Source organism: Cyanistes caeruleus, chromosome 7 (genome assembly GCF_971803275.1).
Source record: "Cyanistes caeruleus chromosome 7, bCyaCae1.hap1.1, whole genome shotgun sequence".
In the NCBI taxonomy this organism is placed as follows: Eukaryota; Metazoa; Chordata; class Aves; order Passeriformes; family Paridae; genus Cyanistes; species Cyanistes caeruleus.
In genome coordinates this window covers 38155507-38174497 of record NC_141707.1, presented here as the reverse complement: position 1 = coordinate 38174497, position 18991 = coordinate 38155507, and the positions used below count along the sequence as shown (strand labels likewise).

General features: G+C 41.4%; 2 long non-coding RNA genes across 5 annotated transcripts in view; one reads left to right on the top strand and one right to left on the bottom strand.

Annotated features, from left to right (window-relative positions):
* The window catches only part of LOC111932339 (uncharacterized), a 105401-nt gene that overhangs the window by 74110 nt on the left and 12300 nt on the right, over window positions 1–18991 (bottom strand). The gene's annotated exons all lie outside the window — the stretch shown is intronic.
* LOC147652315 (uncharacterized) lies at window positions 6268–7407 on the top strand. Its single transcript, XR_015289306.1, has 2 exons — window positions 6268–6499; window positions 7086–7407. It is a non-coding gene; the product is annotated as an uncharacterized LOC147652315 (long non-coding RNA).

The following is an 18991-nucleotide window of genomic DNA, read 5'->3' as shown; positions in this document are numbered from 1 at the left end:
CTCTAAACTGGTAGGAATTATGAATTTACCAGCTTCTCTAAGCTGGTAGGGAGTCCCTACTAGTATGCAGAGATCTATAAATGAGCTGCCAGCGTGGACCAGCACTTCCAAACCCCCAGGCCAGCAAAGCATCCACGACACCAATGATGGACCCAGGCCACAACACTGAGGCAGCCCCAGCTCTGCCACCCTCCCATCCTGAGCTACTTTTAATCATCTCACTTCTTTCTGGGAAAAAAAAAATAATTTTTTTTTTAAAAAAAAAAAGAAGTGACTTTGTGGAGGGGCAGAGAGAGGTTATTTGTTTAACTTTGTGGTTGCCTCTGTTGCCTGTAGGTCTGCCAGTGTGGAGAGCCAGGCAGTGCCCGGGAATCGGGGCGTTCTTCATAATTCTGCTTCAGTGGAAACATACTGTCCTGCAGTTAGCAGGAAAAAGGGAAAAAGAGCCTGAAGGCGCTGGAATAATTAAGCAAATGCAGTGACAGCTGTGGCAGGTCCTGGGCAGGACTGGCTCCACTGAGCTGAATTAATGGCATCAACAGCCCAGCATCTCCATTAACATTTGATCATTAATTATTACCCTCTGACAGTGAGATCTGAAACCTTCTTATGAGTGGTCTGTTATTAATCTGCCTTACCTGCCCTGAAAATCAGGCAGCTCTCCCACCTAAACAGAGCAGCCCTGCTTTGTTTTTACCTCTGTTAGAAAGCAAATGGCAATTGCTTTCAGGGTTAGGTTAGAGAATAATACCCATAAAACTACTTTTAAATTAATTAGGTGCATTCTTAAAGCATCAGCAACATTCCTGGAGCGTTCTTGTGTTGACTTAAACGTAATGGTTACCTCTTGTACGTTCCTGGCTGCCAGCACTTCACATCCTCAGAGGGAAGAGCCACAAGTTCTGCCTGTCATAACCAAATGGAAGGCTCAAAATGAGGGGTTTGAGTTGCTGTGCCTGTTGGGTTTGTGAGGGTATTTTTAAAGCTCTGCACAGCTGAGAACAGCAGCTTCCCAAACAGTACAGACACCGATTTATCAAACCAACTCACAAATCTGCTAGAAGATTCAGAGGACCTATTGCAGAAGCTAAACAAAACCTGCACTTTTGGAGCAAAAAGGCAAATAAGTGTAAAAAAAAAAAAAAACTAGGCTTTTTTAATAGTGGAAAACAATAGTGGAAACCTAATTATAACACTAAATTTGCATTTAGCAACCTTTGCACAGACATTTGTGTCTCTATCTTGCTAAAGGGGAGTTACAGAACATTAGTGGGGTTTTTTTTTGTTGTTTTGTTTTTTTTAAACCAACATTACTTACCAGTCAGGAAGAATAGAAGCAGGGGGAACACAGTAAATCTAATTCTATACTTACTGAAAATCAGAAAGTCAGAAAAATCTGAAAATCAGAAGTGAACCTATCCCAGCCAGAGAGCACCAGGTTTGCTGCAGCATCACATGGGGTCTGCAGACCTTCCCCCTCTGCCATCCACCTGCCTCACCCCCTCCTCCCCTTGCAGGAGGAGCTGTGAGTGCTGAATAGAGACCAAATCAGATTAGTTGCCTGCTTGACCTTTTCTCAAGGCACAGGGCAGGGGAGGGTGCCCAGGCCAGGTCCCTTGCAGCACCCTGGCTTTTCTGATGAGAGAGGCAAACAGACAAGGGCAACGAGGACCTCGTGAGCTACGGGGGATGGAGAGAAAGAGGAAGAGTGTACAGGTGGCCTAAGCCACACAGCCTGCTGCCCTCGTGTGCCTGAGTTGCCTGGCAGTGACAAGATGACAAAGGGGAGGTTGGAAAAAGATTGGGTTATCCCCCAGCACACAGAATCTCTGTCCCCAGGGCATCGCTGGGGATCCACCGCACCCCACTGCAAAACAAGGGAATCCTGCAAGCATGGTCTCTGTGAGAGCAATTTCATTGGCAAGACAGACTCAGGATAAAAATCATAATAATTAATAATACTCTTGACATTTCTGCCCATACCCCCAGTAAAAGAAAAAAAAAAAAATTAAAAGAGATTGGGGAAAAAAAAAAACTTTTCTACATTTCTGCACGTTAAGACACCATCTCCTCTTCAGAGGCAGAGCTGCTCCGGCTGTTTCAGAGCTAACATAATGGGATATGTATTTTCAAAGGGGGCTGTGTTTCAGACCAGATGGTTTCTGTCTTCTCAGAGAGAAACAGAGACTACACAGTCGCAGCAGTGTTCGGCACCGAGGCAGTGGCACCCACGTTTTGGGGACAGACAAAAGGATGATTCGTGAGAATCTCAGTATAACTTAGGAAAAAATTGTTTCAATCCCTTACTGTCACAGTTTGCTGTGAAACTGGGTATCAGATATCATCACCAGTGATCACGCAAGCCTTATTCTGGTTTCACAAACACACCTATTAAAAGAACAGTGTGACAGTGTGCCCAGATTAGCCAAATAACGGGCAGCAACTCTCCCACAGCCCTGGATTTTCAGGAGTTGTCAGTACTTCACTATTAAAGCAGCATCTTTCAACAAAGGGTTTCAAGTATTCTTCAAGAAAACAAACACAGTTGCTCGTTTTTATAGCCTAGAAAAAACACAGCTGAAAAATAAGGGCTAGGCTTTTCTTTATTGTGGATATCTGATATTTACAATTTAATCTTCCAAAAGGATGAATTTCTCACTGCCCTTTGCTTTTGCTGGTGACATGCACCAGTTTCAATCTGTTGTGACTGTAGCTCACTGGAGTAATCTGTAATAATAAATATTTTACCTGAGTGTCCCTCACTTAAGCAGGAATGCTCTGGAAACATGGGAGGTGCAAGTGGACGAGTTGGTTCCAAAGCCAGAGACAGAAACAACGAGGCAAAAGTCTCAGTTACGGCATGCATGAAAAGTCAATGTTTTTGCACTGACCTCTCACTTCCAGAGGTGAGGCTGGAATGGATTTCTGTAACCCTACAGGGAGTTTTACCACTTTCAAACCTTACAGGTATTTGGAAGGTTATTAAAGAAAACACCCACACCACAAGATGAGAGCTTGCATGGAAAACTTGGGATAATTAAAATGCCGAGCCAGTTTTGCCCTCTGCCTTTCTAGTAAAGTTTTTAATGAAGGGAGGACTATTTCACTAAAAAAAAAAACTCCATGTAGAGTTATTCTACATATTTGCATAAGGCTAAAAATTTTAATAGTTTTTCCTTTGCCAGTAAAACCCTCTCCTTTCCTTGATGTCTTGGTATAGTAAAAATTACAGATTAAGCATTTTCTAATTTGATATAGTGAACAGATGCATTCTTTGCAGAACAGGTCAAATATCCCATTCCAAAACTCTCTAACATCATGAAAGCATCACACAGAGCATCTTAGACTGAAATACATTAACAAATGCAAACAAATTTGGAATCAGAAATATGCTTAACTAGCCTGAAATAACCTGATTAGCTGGAGATCCAGTGCTCATTTTCCACAGACACTGACAACATTCATTTTTATTACTCTCTTGCAGAATAAATTTGTGTCCTGGAGTTACCCACACTGATGGAAATATAGCATGTAAGGGAGACACCTTGGTTAAAGCACTGCACATCAAGCTGTAAAAAAACAAAAAATGTTTAACATCCCCCACCACACCCTCTGGATAAACGACACAAGCTGAAATAAAACACAAACAACTCCTACACCACCTAGAATTTGGGAACAAGACAAATTGGGGAACATGGTTCTAAAGGGCCTGACCAATAAGATCAACTTTATAAGGAGCTTCCCCAAAAAGTCTGTTTGTGCAACTTTAATCAGACCAGGGTTTAGAGGATGTGCAAGGCTCCAGGCACACATGGCCAAATTTTCACAAATATTCCATAGATTATCTATTACCCCAGCAAGTCCTTCCTTTTCAGCTGTTCTTGATCCACAGTGGTGCAGTATAGTTAATGCCACATATGAACTTGATAAACTCAATTGTTATGAATACCAGAGATTTACCAAAGCAATCAGAATATTATTTGCATTGTGTTTTTTCTACTGGCTTTGCAAAGAGCTGTGCTCTGTTGCTTTGGATTGGTATTAAAACAAAAGGATCAGGTTAACCTCTAATTGCACTGAAGTTAGAGATCTGAAATTCATGCAGAGAAAAAGCCCTGATGAATAGCTTGAACCCAGTTCAAATATTTGGTGCATGTAGATTGAAATGGGTATTTCCTCAAAGTAAGCAAGTGGAATAATTAGTAAGTCCCTAACCAAGCCAATAACTTCCCATTTCTTTCTTCAGAACACAATACTTCCCAAGTAGTTTGAAGAGCAACAATATGCAATGCATAATTTTAAAATCTTTACTGTAAGCAAAGTAGGAGGGGAAAAAAAATTAGATATCTTCGCATAAGTTCTCCAGTATGGAGAGCCTTCAAACACATTTGTGTTTCTAAAGAGCATCTGATTGCATTAAAAAAAAAATAAAATTGTTAATCATGTTAAGGATTTGGCAAAATCCCAGAGATGGAAATCAGGTCTCCAGTTTCCATGTGCTATTGGATAAATATACCAGAGTTTTACATAGTCCATATGTAACAGAAAACATCCCACTCCCTCTGGATCACCTGTGGAAGCTGCACCTGAGAGTCAGGTCCTGTTCTGACATTCCTCAGAACAAGGATAAAATTCCAGGCTCAGCAATATATGGATCAGATAAGAGAGGATGTCAGATCCTAGACTTGTCTCTTTTTTTTATGCCTGCTGTTTAAGTTACAATTTTTGGAGCTATAGCTGCAAAATCATCATGATGTTCATTAACAAGCGTATGTTTTATTTGATAGGCCCTGATAATGATTTTTTTTAGGATAGCCTCACATCTCATGCTGTGGGAAAATGCCAGCCAGCCAGCAACAAGAAAAGCCTTAAGCCAAGCCTTAGTCATAAAAAAAAAATCTTGCTCCTTAATAATAAATCACCAAGAGCATGTTTTTCATACAATGTGCATTGTGCCAGCCAATGGCCCTCTTGTCATTTTGATGCCAACCAAATGAAATACAGATCAAACAAATTAAATTTCCTCTGCCATTGAAAACAAACCAGGACAATGGATTCTAAGCAATGTGTGGTGTCATGGGAGGAGAGTAGGGCACAGGGTAACAGATAGACTTGGATTTGCATTAACCCATCACAGGGCACTCTGTTGGCTGGGCCACTTCTCTCTGCTCCGTGTTACCAAGGCCCTGCAGGACCACCCCAGGTGTGTGAGGACAGGCAGCAGATGAAACTTGGCCTTCAGCCTCCTCTGGAGAGACAACATTCCCTGAAAATTGCAGGATGTTTTCTACTTCCCCATAAACGCTGAATCACTTATGATTGTGCATTAAGGACAATAAAAATGATACCAGAAGCTGCTATAGTCTGGCACACTTCATCACTCCTGCAGAAACCAAGATCATGTTCTTTGGCTTCGCTGGTAAGAAAAACTCATGGGCTGAGTATTTCCCAATCTTTAGGCTGCTGCACTGCTCAGATTCATTCACTGACATCATTTGGATCTGACCCACAGCCAGAGATCCACAGCCCACAATCAGTGGAGCCTCCTGAACCAATAAGAATGGCTGTAGAGCATTAGAAACCACATTCCCACAGCTGCATCCCCAAAATCTGTTGCTATTCCCAGCCCTTAACCACCCATACTCACTAAAGCCCCTGTGTTAAGCCTCCAAGTGTGGTCACATTACTTAATTTTTTTTGACAAAGGGGGTTTCAGAAATGGGCCAGATCCATCTGTTTTTCTGTCCTCCTTCCTGTTAATAATCATATCCACGGAACTACAGAGGCTGTCAAGATCCAATTTGTAACCATCTAGTTTTCCATGGCTTTTCTCAGTCAGGTGCTGGAAGTTAGCAAACAGCAGGTTGTAACTCCAGTAACTTCAGGGAGCCTGAAAACTGTGTTTCTCTCAGATTACACAGCAGACAGTAAAACTGCCTCTTGCATCTCAAGCCACCCAAAGTGACCAGTTATCAGATCAATGGGCAGCAATCTTGCACAATTACACTTGCAACTCACGTGTCACTGCACAGAAATTCCCGACTTTCTGCTTTTTCCTCAAGCTTTCTGTTCATTTATTATTTAATAAATTGCCTATAGGAGCTCTAATTGTAAACATTTGTTAAAGATACCAAACCTAGAATGTTTCCCACCTCAAGCTTTAATGAGTTTACAATACCTTCAGCCCATATGCTTCAAAGACGTTATCCTCAATTATGTAACAGGAGGTGCTCTGCTGATATCTGTTAACAGCTAGAACAGCTGTGGTTTTCTGCTTTTTTGCACTGCTCAGGAGAAGCAGCAAGTTCAGCTTCCTTTTTTTTTTTTAATTTGGTTGCAAAACCTCCTAGCCGAACAGGTGTGTGCAATCACGAACCACAGTGATGAGCCCAAACTGCTGCTTTTCTAAAAATTCCACCAGTCAGTGACACACACTGGTCAAGGTTGCACAACCTTGTTTTCCACAGGCTGTTTCTGATGATTCATTGCCCTCACGGAGGTGAGTTTCAATTATCGTTAATACTTTTTTTTTTTTTCTGGTACGGTACTAAGAACTTCCTCATTTTCATCTCTTCTCTTCTTCCCCCCAGCTCTCCTAAATTAAGTGAGTTTCCTTGTTAATCAAGAAACTTACCTTGAACACTAAAGAGGAAAATCTCTCTGTGTATGCCCAAAGCAGAAAATTCCTTATGCAGCTTTTATCCTCATTGATCTCTATGAAAATGCTCTTCATTCCTTCACCTCTCACTAACAATTGACAGTAGCCAAATATTTTGTGATATTGTGGGATTGTTCTGCAAGGGACACTTGTCCAGAGCTACCAAACTTATTCCACATTTAAGTGAGCTTATACTTCCACTGGTATCAAAAGAAAGAACGTGACATGAACTTGACTGCCTCATATTCCTGCAATTCCCCATTCCTTAATTTTCTTGTCATTTGAGGTCTTCTCACTTCATCTTAACAAAGGAAGAATTGTGGAAAATAATGAAAAAGCGACATACTACTGGGAAAAGCTTAAACTTAAGGAGCCAAATTCCTTTTGACTTTTTTTTGTCAATATAACCTCCATTTCCTTTCCCCAGGTCTCCATCCCCACCTAAGTGTCAGCAAGCTACTGCAAATAAGAGGAAATGTGTGGAAAAAACTGGGTCTTGAGGAGGTCAGATGACACCAAGAGCTGCAATTGTGAAAACTGACATCAGACAGATCTCACTTTTATGTCTTCACAAATTCTGTCTGCAAATACATCAGACACTTTGTTTTATAAAAGGTAATAAGAGCTGCTTCCCAGTGGAGAGACAGGAGCTGGTGCCTCAAGTGCTGCTGTCTGTGCTTGACGTGCACTAAACACCCCACACATGGCTTCCTACAAATATTCAAATAAAGCATCATTTGGGGTAGAAATAGGCTTTCTTTCTTTATGGAAGCTGTTCCTTCACAAGGTTTTCCAGACCTACGTGCTTGCAGGCTCATCCTTCCCCAAGGAGCAGCCAGAGCAGACAGGGAAGGGCTTCAGAAGGAAGGGCTTGAACCTCTCTCCACTCCTCCATCTGCTTCCCTTAACCCTGCTCATGGTTTCCGAGAAGTCCAGCTGGGCTGACACCACAGAGGGAGGCAGGGGAAGCTGTGCCTGGTGTTGCCTGAAGTGCTTGAGCAATTCTGGAGTTCTCAGAAGCACTTACTTATCAACACACACTTCACAGCCAAGGCATTTAAGCTCTGTCTAGCCAAAGGTTAGGTGGCAGCAGGATGTGGAACCCAGGTGCAAGTTTTGGATTTCAAGGGTAAATCCCAGATGGACACTTAAGATCAAGTGTTTTTCTATAGCCAAAACCTATGAAATCTCAAAAATCCCACCCGGCATATACCTATATTTTTAGACATCTAGTTATCCTGAAGGACCTAAGCATGTTCCCTGTGGGAAGACCTCAGAAAGATGATACTGAAAGGCTCTGGATGCCCTGTCCTGGGGTCTGACACCTTAACAGAGAACATATTTCCACAACTCCTCCAATACAGCACAGGGAGCTCTGCACATCTTCTCTCCTCCATGGACATCCTGCAAGTCACACGTCCTGACCCTCCGCAAAAGCAAGGTCATTACAAAGCAGGCACACCAAAATACAAGACCATGAGGTCTACTGCAAGGGAAGTTGGATGGTAGCATCCAGAACATTTAGAAAGAAGGAACAGAAACTTTTTTTCTCTGAACTTTTCCTTTGGAGCCCCGTGACTTCAGATTTTGCAAGTGCATAAGGAAAGATACGTGCACATGAAGAACCTGTGATTCACTGGGCTTTGGGTTGTAAATTTAACTCCTGAATCACAGGAGCTATAATTTCAGAGTGATTCTCTACCAACTTACAGTCAAATAGCCAAAGAGGAAAAAAATAAATAGAAAACAACCATCAAAGTGTTTCAACCTCATCTTTCTTACAAAGACGGGCATAAAATTCCTGATTTACCATGTAAATTCTGAAATTCAACACTGACCAATGCAACTTGCTACTTTAACAGCAGAGACAAAACTAAATCTCTTCAATAACAATGATGGTCCAAGCATTGCTCATTTGTGGAACACACTGCAGCCAGACACCAAATCCACATTTAATGACTTTCATTGCTGATCTGATCCTTTATAGGTGTTTTAATAGATAGCAGTCAATGTCTTCACATCAAAAATAAAATAATCATCACAGCCATCTTTATTTCAGATGTTATTAGAAACTCCCTTAGATGCATATTGCATTCATGAAATGCTTTCAAACAGGATCACTGAATGGTTTGGGTGGAAGGGACCTTAAAGTTCATTCAATTCACCCCTTGCCATGGGCAGGGACACCTTCCACTAGACCAGACTGCCCCAAGCCCAACCTGGCCTTGGACATTTCCAGGGATGAAGAATCAACAGCTTCTCCACAACCTCATCACCCTGCCAGGGAAGAATTTCTTCCTGGGTTTGCATGGTCTGTTTTTTGGCAGCAGGTGCAGCTTTACCAGCACAATTTATTATAGGAGACCTTAAGAACATCAGCCAGCACCTGCCGTGCTGCTCATGTCACCCACCATCCCTTTCCCCTCACACAATAACTGTGTGTTCTAAAAAGGTGTATCAGACAAAACATAACTCACAGCACTTTACTGAGGCAGGAACATGAGCTTTCCTAGGCAGTAAAATACACACTGGAGAAAGATGACATGCATGATGTAGACAGATTATCTTAAATATCAGGTGTAAAATTACTTCTCCAGCAGTCATAGAATGACTCAAAGTCTGGTTGCCTCATTTAAGTACCTTAAATCCCACTCTACAGTTACCACAGCAGCTGGCATGATCCACCCTTTGCTCAGGAATTTTTAAATAATAATAATAATAAATTACCTAGAGTAACATTAATAACCTTTTTCCTACATCTACAGCCCCCAAAAACGCAGAGGGGAAAATAAAAACAAAGAAAAGGAAAAATCTCCTCCTCTTCATAGAGTCAGAAGGCACGGGTTTCATTAGAAAAGACAGGTTCCTTTGTTCCTTCACCTTAAGGCTAAAATTCAGGATCCACCTTTTCACATTCCCACCAGGCCAAGCTTTAGTGCTGCTTCTCCTCAGAAGGATACAAACACTGTTGATTTTTAGTTCTCTTTTTCACTCAGCACCATCACATGCATGGCTATATAATATCATAATTGCCCCAATGCATTGAGATTTTGAACTGCAGTGAAAAATGCAAGAAGACAACAAGGAAATTTGACAGTGAAATAAATCAGGATTGTTTGGGGAGCTGAGCTGCCAAGCCAGGCATTTTTTTGGAAAGAGACAAGAGAAAGGGATCCTAACCAATTTATGGGTGTCCAGATCATGGCAGAGGGATCAGGTTAGCAACAGTCCATGTCACATCCAGACAGGTTAGGTAACTCCTTATTGCATTTTATTATTTATGTGTAGAACATAAATAATAAAAGGGTAGAACAGTGAAAAACAGATTTCTAAAAGGGAAGGGAGAAAAAAAATATATTAGGATTTTTTTTGAGAATTAAAGCAGAAGAGTTGTTTTTTTTTCCCCTCCTTTTTAGTGATTCTGATGGAAGAGCCTGTGCCAGTAAGGTATATTTGCACACAATTTTTTCATAGAGTAAAAGAGTACTTTGAGTCAATTTGGCTACATCTGTAGTGATGTGTAAGTGTTTGTACTGCTGGTTAAATTCTTTGATTACTTCTCATTAGGGATCAGGGAGTAGTGATTTGGTATTTCAAACACTTCAAGTTCAGCCCAAAATCAGATTTATGTCAGTCCAATGTAGGGTTTGTAATTTAATTTAAGGCCATGGCTACAACTCACAAAAGTGGAGGTGTGATCAGATTGCATATTGGACACTGAATTGTGGAAATGAAGCTCACAGTTTAAATTCAGCTCAGCTAGAGGAGAGAAAGGATGTTACTGTATTTACCAGCCTCATCTTTTGGTGGAGAAATAGAGGCTATATGTATTTAGGACTTCAGATGCTGGTAGCTACATATGTTTCTGAAATATTTTTAAGTACATTTTACTACATTTCATCTGGTTCTAAAGTGGATGTGTCATAATAGAGGTCGTCAGCTTCTGTCTGAAGCCTGCTGCATCGTGCAACTTTAGTTACAGCACTATTAACTCAGTAATAAACCCTCCCATCTGAGATAGGGATTCAGATAAGACCCTCATTTGACTTCATGTTTTCAGCCAGTCTTTAAACTCCATCCTGTCAGAGGAATATCTGAATTTTTTGCTAATAAAACACTCAGAAAATAACACGTTTTAAGTCAAACAGAAAAAAAAAATGGTAAAAAATAGTACAGTTTTATTTTTTATTACACACACTGCAGGAGAAATGGGACAGTACAAGCCCCTAGTCCTAAAAATGCTCTTTCCTACCTGCTAATCACTAATCAGCAGTAATTACACAGCAATAAACCATCCTGAACTACAACTCCTCCTCCCATGGAAAAAGTGATTCTTCCCTAAATGACACAGAAAGTCATATTTTATGGCACATATATATATGCATGCATATATACATATGTGTGTGTATTTAAAATCATCAATTTTCATTTAGTAATGTGTCAGAAGTGTTAAAAAATTCTGCTAAGGATTTAAGTGTTAAGAAAAAAAAAAAATTGCCCAAAATACCACTAAGTATATAAAATAAAATTTTAAAAGTGAAAATTTATTTCAACATTTCCATAAAATTTGAAGTCTGCCCTTAAAGAGATGATTATGCAGGCAGTAAATGCCAGGTGAGCAGAGCATCCACAAGTCAGAGTTGGATGTTGGAGAACAAACAGCTCCTGAATAGCCCCCCATGGGTAGCAGCACTTCTTCCCCCCAGGTAATTCCAGATTTGGCTGCTAAACCCTGTATTTGTTTCAAAGCTCACCTTAGTCAATGGCAAGCCCCATCTCTGGCAAGAACACAAGCATTGTTTAGACCCCAGTGCCCCCCAGAATCAGGGAGGCAAACTCCAAAATCTTAGTTTAGTGAAGTTATCCTCAATGGTGAGTGCCATACAGACTCCTCAGAAAACAATTAAGGTTGGGAAAGACCTCCAAAAAATAAAAAAAAAGAGCTCAACCAACACCCCAGTGCTCAGCAGCTGGAAAGTCTTTTGCTCTTTTTTTAATGGCACCTCACCTGCTACAAAATTCACTGTCCCACTGCTTGTGGCAATGTAAAGTAAATCCATCAGCATTATAGAGCTCATGGGCTGCTACTCCAAGTTAACAAGTTATATTTAGCTCAGGCTCAACACTCCTGGTTTTGATATAGTCTCTTTACTCCAGATTCAAAGGTAATGGGTTCTTCTATTAAAATTTTATCAGACATCTATAAATGTAGCAGTTGCTTTAGACTGCATCTCACAAAGGAAAGAAAGAGGGGGAGACTGATAAATCTTAAAGATTTTATTATTAATACAGAGAGAATTTCCTTTGTTTGTCGTGACGTGTTTTATTGGCCTGCTCACCACAGTTCAATTTAGATTAAAAAGTAGGAAGATTATTGTTTCCCAAATGACAAGTATCATAAATAAGGACAAGCAGGGAAAATCCTGTATTTATATCCCAGAGAGATATGCCAAACTACCTACACAGAGCCAGGCTAATGGGTAAACCTGCTCGTTCAGGGGGGGCCAGCCCGTATTTCAGCGCCCTCGACAAACACAACCGCGCGGTTCCGCCGAGTTTTGATCCACTGCAGCGCCAGCCCTGCACTGTGTCAGGTTACACTGGGTCACATCTCATCTGTGATGTGACACAAGGTGACATGACTCAACGTGATGCTCTGCACAGAGCGGGCAGGTGCCCACAGGAAGCATACACTCCATGACTACGAGCGAGTTGTTCGGCACAGCAGGTACGGCGCTCCGAGCCGCTCTGCACAGCCATTGATGTAGATAATTAGTATACAAAACAATGCTCTGCAATATGCTCATTCCAACTCAGTTGTTCCCTATAAAACATAGCCCTAAAAAATATTTTATGGGGGCAGTTGGTTGAGATGATTCCGTGCTTGGGTGTTATGGTTTTATAAAGAGTGAAATCACCTGCCTCAATGAGCCACGTTGCATCTTAATTTGCAAGGCAGCGTTCAAATGTTTGTGCATGAAGGGACATCAGCCAGGTTGATTTTGCATTTTATTTTGGTGAATAAACCTTTCTATAACATCTTCACAGGCTGAGCACAACATTTATAGCCACAACAGCACACTCTTCACCCCTGAGAAGGCCCCCAGCCCACCAAGCGCTGATGGTTACATCTTCATGGTAAACGGGAAGCAGCTACATTACAATTCATTACCAAGCAACAAAAGGAAAGCTTGCCATGAAACAGCAAACTTACTTTGCATGCTTTTGCAAACTGACATATTATGACTTATCATAGGAGCATCAACATTACTGTTTCTGATTGTTAATTGGCAAAAAATTCTACAGCACATTTCAACAGTTGTGTCGTTTGATTTAGTTTGTAATTACCATAAAGAGGCTCATGGATTAACATAACTCATGGTTCTTCGATGAAGGTCTGTTAATCTCCTTTTTTCATAATCTACATTGAAAAGCATCCTGTCTTCCCAACCCAGGCAGTTTCAAATCAAAAAAATACTAGAAAAACCTGCCTATTTCTCAGTTCGGAGGCAGTTACTAATAAGTTTATTTTTAATAAATTAATTTTGCTTTTTACAAAGTGCCAACAAAAAGAACAGTTCAGAAAGCCAGTCGGTGATAGATATTTTTAAGTTTCGTATGAACAGCAATTTTAAAAAGACACCAAAAAAATCTCTCTGCTGGTCTCACTACCGCAATTACCACAGGGTGATTTGCTTATGTAGCTCTCCGAGGAAAACACACAGAAGAAACTGAGAGCGCTCACTGACCCCCAAATCTCGTATTCCCCCCGCAAACAAAGGGCTAAGGGTAATGCACTGGCCTGTGAAGGCAGCAGAAGGCCCCTCTCTCCTCCACCCATGCACCGGATTCCTGCTGCCTCTGTAGATTTGGAGCCGTGGTTTGGCATTTAACTGGAGGAACGTGCTCCTGAGCGTGGAGCGAGCGAGAGGTGACAGTGGTGTGAACCTGAGCAGCTCACACACACCATGGAGCACATTGTCCCTGTGCCTGCCCAGGGCCAGGGGTCAGAACCTGAGGATTTCTAAGATCTCCTCCAACTCAAACCATTCTGTGATTGTCAGCAAGCTACAGGTGCGTGTAAGAAAAGGCAGGAGAAGCAGATGTGTGACTGCAAGGGGAAAAGGGTGATAACAGCCCCAGTCAGAAAGCATTCAGTCCAAGGTGCCCTTGTTTTATATTTAGGTATTCCTTGCCTATAGTTTTAAAAGCATGTGTGCAAAATGAGCAGCTTTATTTTGCCCTTACAGGAGAGATGTTCCCAGCCAACCGAAGGGGGATGATGTACTGTAGACTGACAAGGGCTGCTAGGCTCGATCACCGCAAGTGTTTCAAACTGTGGGAGAGCTAAACACAGAGTGAGAACGTTTTATTTTTAAAAAGCCTGGCAAGCCATGCTCCCCATATAGCTCACTTCCTCCCAGAAACTTTCCCTAAAATATTTTTGTTTGATATTTTGATCCAAGTCCTTATCGGATCCAAATCTGAGGCTCCTGACATCTGCTCCCATCTTTTCTGGAGAAGCTGGAGCCTCCAAAAGCAGGTAACTGCTGCCTCTGCAACCTGACTGCAAACACTCTCAGAGTAGTGACAATGGTCTGTTCTCAACTGTCAGCATTTACCAGCTCCTACCCACTTCTCCAAGCTCCAGCCCTGCCATATGCTCAGTGCAGAGTAGCCCCTGATGATGTGTTGTAACGAGGATGATCCTGTTTAAAGGTTTGTGCATAATACAAAAATAAATATCGGCGTTATTGGCAGTGGCAGCAACACATATAATCATTTGCCTGAAAACTCCTCTTACTAATAGACACGGATTTCAGTCACTTTTTGTCTAGCCAATTTTAACTGTTTGAGCTGGCAGTGCTATGCCAGGTATCTGTTTGAGAGACAGATGCTTTGGAGACACTTCAGCTCAAAAAAGTTGAGGCATTTCTTTGATGAGGGCTGGGGAGAGGAAATGCATTGCCTTGCCCAGAATAACAGCAAGGCTTATTCTTGCCAAAGATCCAACCACTATTCCAAGTAGGAACTTGGGATTCAGCAGAAATGGGGGTAGCTCTTGTCCAGGATCACCCATTTGCCTTTGGCCAGGTTGTTCTTATTCACATCTCAAGTTTGTGACTCTTTATATTTTTTTTTTAAAACTTCTAGAAGTTGAAATGTATTTTCTCACAAGCCAAACCTATCCTTTCTCAGGGTTTTCTAAAGACATTTACACAGCATGGGGGAGCTTTGTGCTGAGCTTAGGACTACAGGAGTAAAAATATTTATCACCTTCAAACTCTGATCCTGGATTTAGGGCTGGGTACCCAGAGCAAAAACAAATTTAAATTTTCAGTGCTTTTCAGACAGAAGTAAAAGTGGGGTTAAGGGGAAGTCTGGATAAAAGGAAACTCTGGGTCAGCTAAAACAGAATAAAGGTAGAAGAAAACCTGATCGAGATGAGGTGAAATGCTGAGCACCAGACAGGGTGGAAAAGGCTCTGGGTACAGTAGAAACAGGAGTATCCCCAACATAGATGCAACAGCAAACATCCTACAGGTGAAAAACACCCTGCAAGAGAAGTGTGATAATGCTTTGGTTTTAAACTCAGCTCGTCCACAGAACAGCCCACATGAAAAAGCTTGGAGTGTCGATGTTTGGCTTCTCAAACCACAGGTTTTTTTTGTTTCTCTGTCCTCACAGAAACATCTGTCTGGCTGTAACCCCTGCCTCGCTCCCATCACACTCCCAAACATTCACCCCGGCGAGCGCGGCGGAGGACGTGATCAAACCCTCTCATAATGTATACACAGGGAAGGCCACTACATGTGTGTACAATTAGGGTCACACAGGCATTTCTCCGACTTCTGGGTCTCAGGCACTGCAAACACACATTTTGTGCTGTGCAAACATAGAATGCACACACCCAGGAGCCTCCCCCCTCCCGGGATGGGGTGCATTTGGGAGCAGCATCCTACACCGAGGCAAAGTCTCAATGGAGTCTGCGGGAGCTGCAGGGTGCTCAGCACTTTTGAAAAGCAGAACGTTTATATTTAGACTCTTAAATGAACTTCGCAGCCTAAATTTAGGCTCCTATTTCTGACACCAAATAAAAAAAGAAAAGAAAAAAAAAAATAAAGGGAAAAAAAATCCATATGAGACTCCAAATTTAGAGCTGGGTACCTCGACATAGTCATGTCGGAGTGAAATGTAAACCTTGCACTTCGGCCCACATTCCTATCAAGTTGATTTCCAAAAGGGGAAGCGATCAAGCACGCAATATTTTAAAAGGAAAATAATAATCCAGACTTGCTTGTGTGAATTTCTTACATCCTGCTTTATTGCTAGCTGCGAGTCAATTGATTTGGATCTCACTTGCAGTCTCTTACACAACTGCAACTCCATCAGCTCTAACGAAAGCAAGATTTTTTTGCAAAATTTCCATCTCAGCTTCAGCTGTTAAATCATATTTCCAAAGGGAGCAGTGGCATATAAAAAAGTTTTAGTCCCAGCAAAGTCAGCAGGGCTAAGGCTCCTAAATCCATGCTGAAGTATTACACACCTTTCAATTTTGACTCGTATAAAATATCACTGTGCAAATATTTTCCATTTGCAGGAATCACCTGCTCCTGACAGCTTCTCAGGGAATTTTTCTTCACATGTAATACAATCTAAACATATGTGTTGCATTAAGTTGGGTTATATCAGGTCATGCCACCTGACACGGTATATCCCAACATAATCTAATGCCATGTAAATCATTCATTACAACAAACCTTCTTAGGTGAAGGTGGGGAAAAAAAAAAAAAGCAGAAAAAAAAATCCAACTTTTCTCCCACTTCACAGGCAGCTGCAGCAGATAAAGTGTCTATATTTTCATAAAGGGCCAGGTGAGTATCTGTGTTTTGGTGCTATTTCAAGGCGTTTAACTACATCTCCATTTCCATGGTGGCCACAGCTACAGCCCCAGCTTGCTGATAACTAGTGGTGAAAGGAAGGGAACTTTTAGGACTCTGTTTCAGAGAATATTTTATATTTTCATAGCCAATATATGCGATAACAAAAGTACAAATGTCAGAAATATTATAGCAGAGCCATAAAATTGAATGCAGGTCCAAAGCTCAGTGAAAACCAGCAGAGGAACAGGTGGGAGAGCAGGAGAAGGGGATCAGCTGTCCCAGGAGGTGAACACAAGCCACGGTGCAAATCCATTCCCATAGAGGCCAGATTTCAGGTTCTCCCACCTCATCTTAAGCCACAGAAATTAGTAATTCTACCTCATTTCATCAGCTTTACCTAACTGAGAGTGATCAGCCTCTTTTACCAGCCCCACTGCTGCTCCCCATGTAAAACTGGGGGGGCAGGAGGAGAGAGAACCACAGCGCAGGTTATTCCCTGCAGGACACCCCCTCCCATCCCTTGGAAGTGGCACAGAGAGGTTTCTACATCCCATTCACTCTGCACCACATTTCATCTCCATGCAGCCCTTAGAGCTGGAGAAATTATTCTTGGGGTTTTAAAGCAGGCATTGAAAATCAGCAGTTCTTCCATAAATATTAAACTATCACACTCATTATGACAAAGGCATCTGCTGAAGGCGATTATTTGTCTGAACAGCCCACACAGCGTAGGTAGAACATGGGTTATGTTAAGAGCCTGTTGTAGGATGCAGTCTTGTATCATTTTATAAAGTAGGAATTTTACATCCAAAGGGTAAAGCTTAATATCATTAATTATAACCGTAGTAAGTTATTGCCGATTTTTTTTTTTTTTATTTTGCAATTCTGTATTTTTAAAGTTGTCTACTTATCTGCTAGAACTGCACTGAATTGGATTTAATTGCCAAGAGGTTTTTACTTATAGCAATAGGAGTGTCTTGTGAGCAGCTACAAAAGGATTCTTACAGGGGCAGGAAAATAACATCCCTTTACACTGAAACAAACAATTACTGCTGATGTAAAAATACACTGAGTCTAACAGGCAAGCATGAATCCTGCTTACAATTGAGATAATTTCAGCTGAACTGGCTTTAAACTCAAATTCATGCTAATGAAGAGACTGCAAACACACCTTGAACCCTAATTCGATAATGAGATCAACAATTACACTTAAAGGTTACTCAGCACTGCAGCAGTGTGAGCAAAATCCTTTTGATCACCTATATTGTGCTGTTCATTATTTTCTTTGATGATTAATAACAAGGAAAAGCACTTGGTAAAAGAATAAAATGAAGTACAATATTTATACCTTATTATAAAGTGCATTAGCAAATCAGAGCCCTCAGAACACCTACATTAAAAAGAAAACATCATCAATATTTGATGTTTGTCTTCTTTAACATCTAGCTGTGGTTTTAACAGCAGCAAAACTTTCAACCTTGGATCCACTGCAGTTCCCAAAAATGCCATCTTTTATCCAGCAGACCCACGTGCTGGCCATTTTCTTACACCTCTTTGTTTCCATCTTTGTGTGGCCCTTAGAAAACAGGAATTTGTGAATCTGCAATTTCAAGAGGTGAGTGGCAAGAGACATTTTTAGCGAGCAAGAGGAAAGCAGTTATTTGACTTGGTGATTTCAACACTGCTCTGCGTCGGGAGGGAAAATGGCACGAAGACATTGTGCTAGGCAACAGATCATGTAAACATTTCCTATGACAGTCTTTCATCATCTATAGGAACATTTACACTGCCAGATCTTGTCTTCTTTAAAAATGTCAGCTCGGTAAGTTTGATGCACATGTGCTCCTTCTGTAAGTGTCTGCTCAGGCAGACAGTTTACTAATTTGTGGCTCAGTAAGCCTTCCACTGCACCGAGCACCTTGAGGTTAGCACATCTCTAATCATTATTTGATAACAGAAATCTGTAAGCATCACATCCCTGGTAACAAGAACATTGTATCTTAGCAACCAGCCTTGATATTCAAACAATTTCATTAAAGCGTAGCACCTCTTAGCAGGTGGGTGAGTGCGGGTGTTGATAAACATTTATAACATGATCAACCATTGTGTTTGCCAACACTACAATCATCATGACAAATTTATGAATTTGTTTACAAGCTCCTAGGTACCAACCTAAGTAGGTAAACTACCTCATAGCACGCTTCTCTGTCCATAGATAGAGGCGCATTCCGAGATTTGATGCTTCTTTAAATTGAGCATATTGGGGAAAGGGTTAGCAGATGAGCATCACATGTCACGGTAAAAATCACCATTTAAATTAAACCACAAAGGATGTGTTAGAGCGAGGGCAAGGATTATATTTCACCCCCAAGAGAGCAAGGAAATTTAAAGTTGAAACTGTCTGTAATCTATTCCCAGCTCCCCAACAGGGCACAAATGTGGACATGGT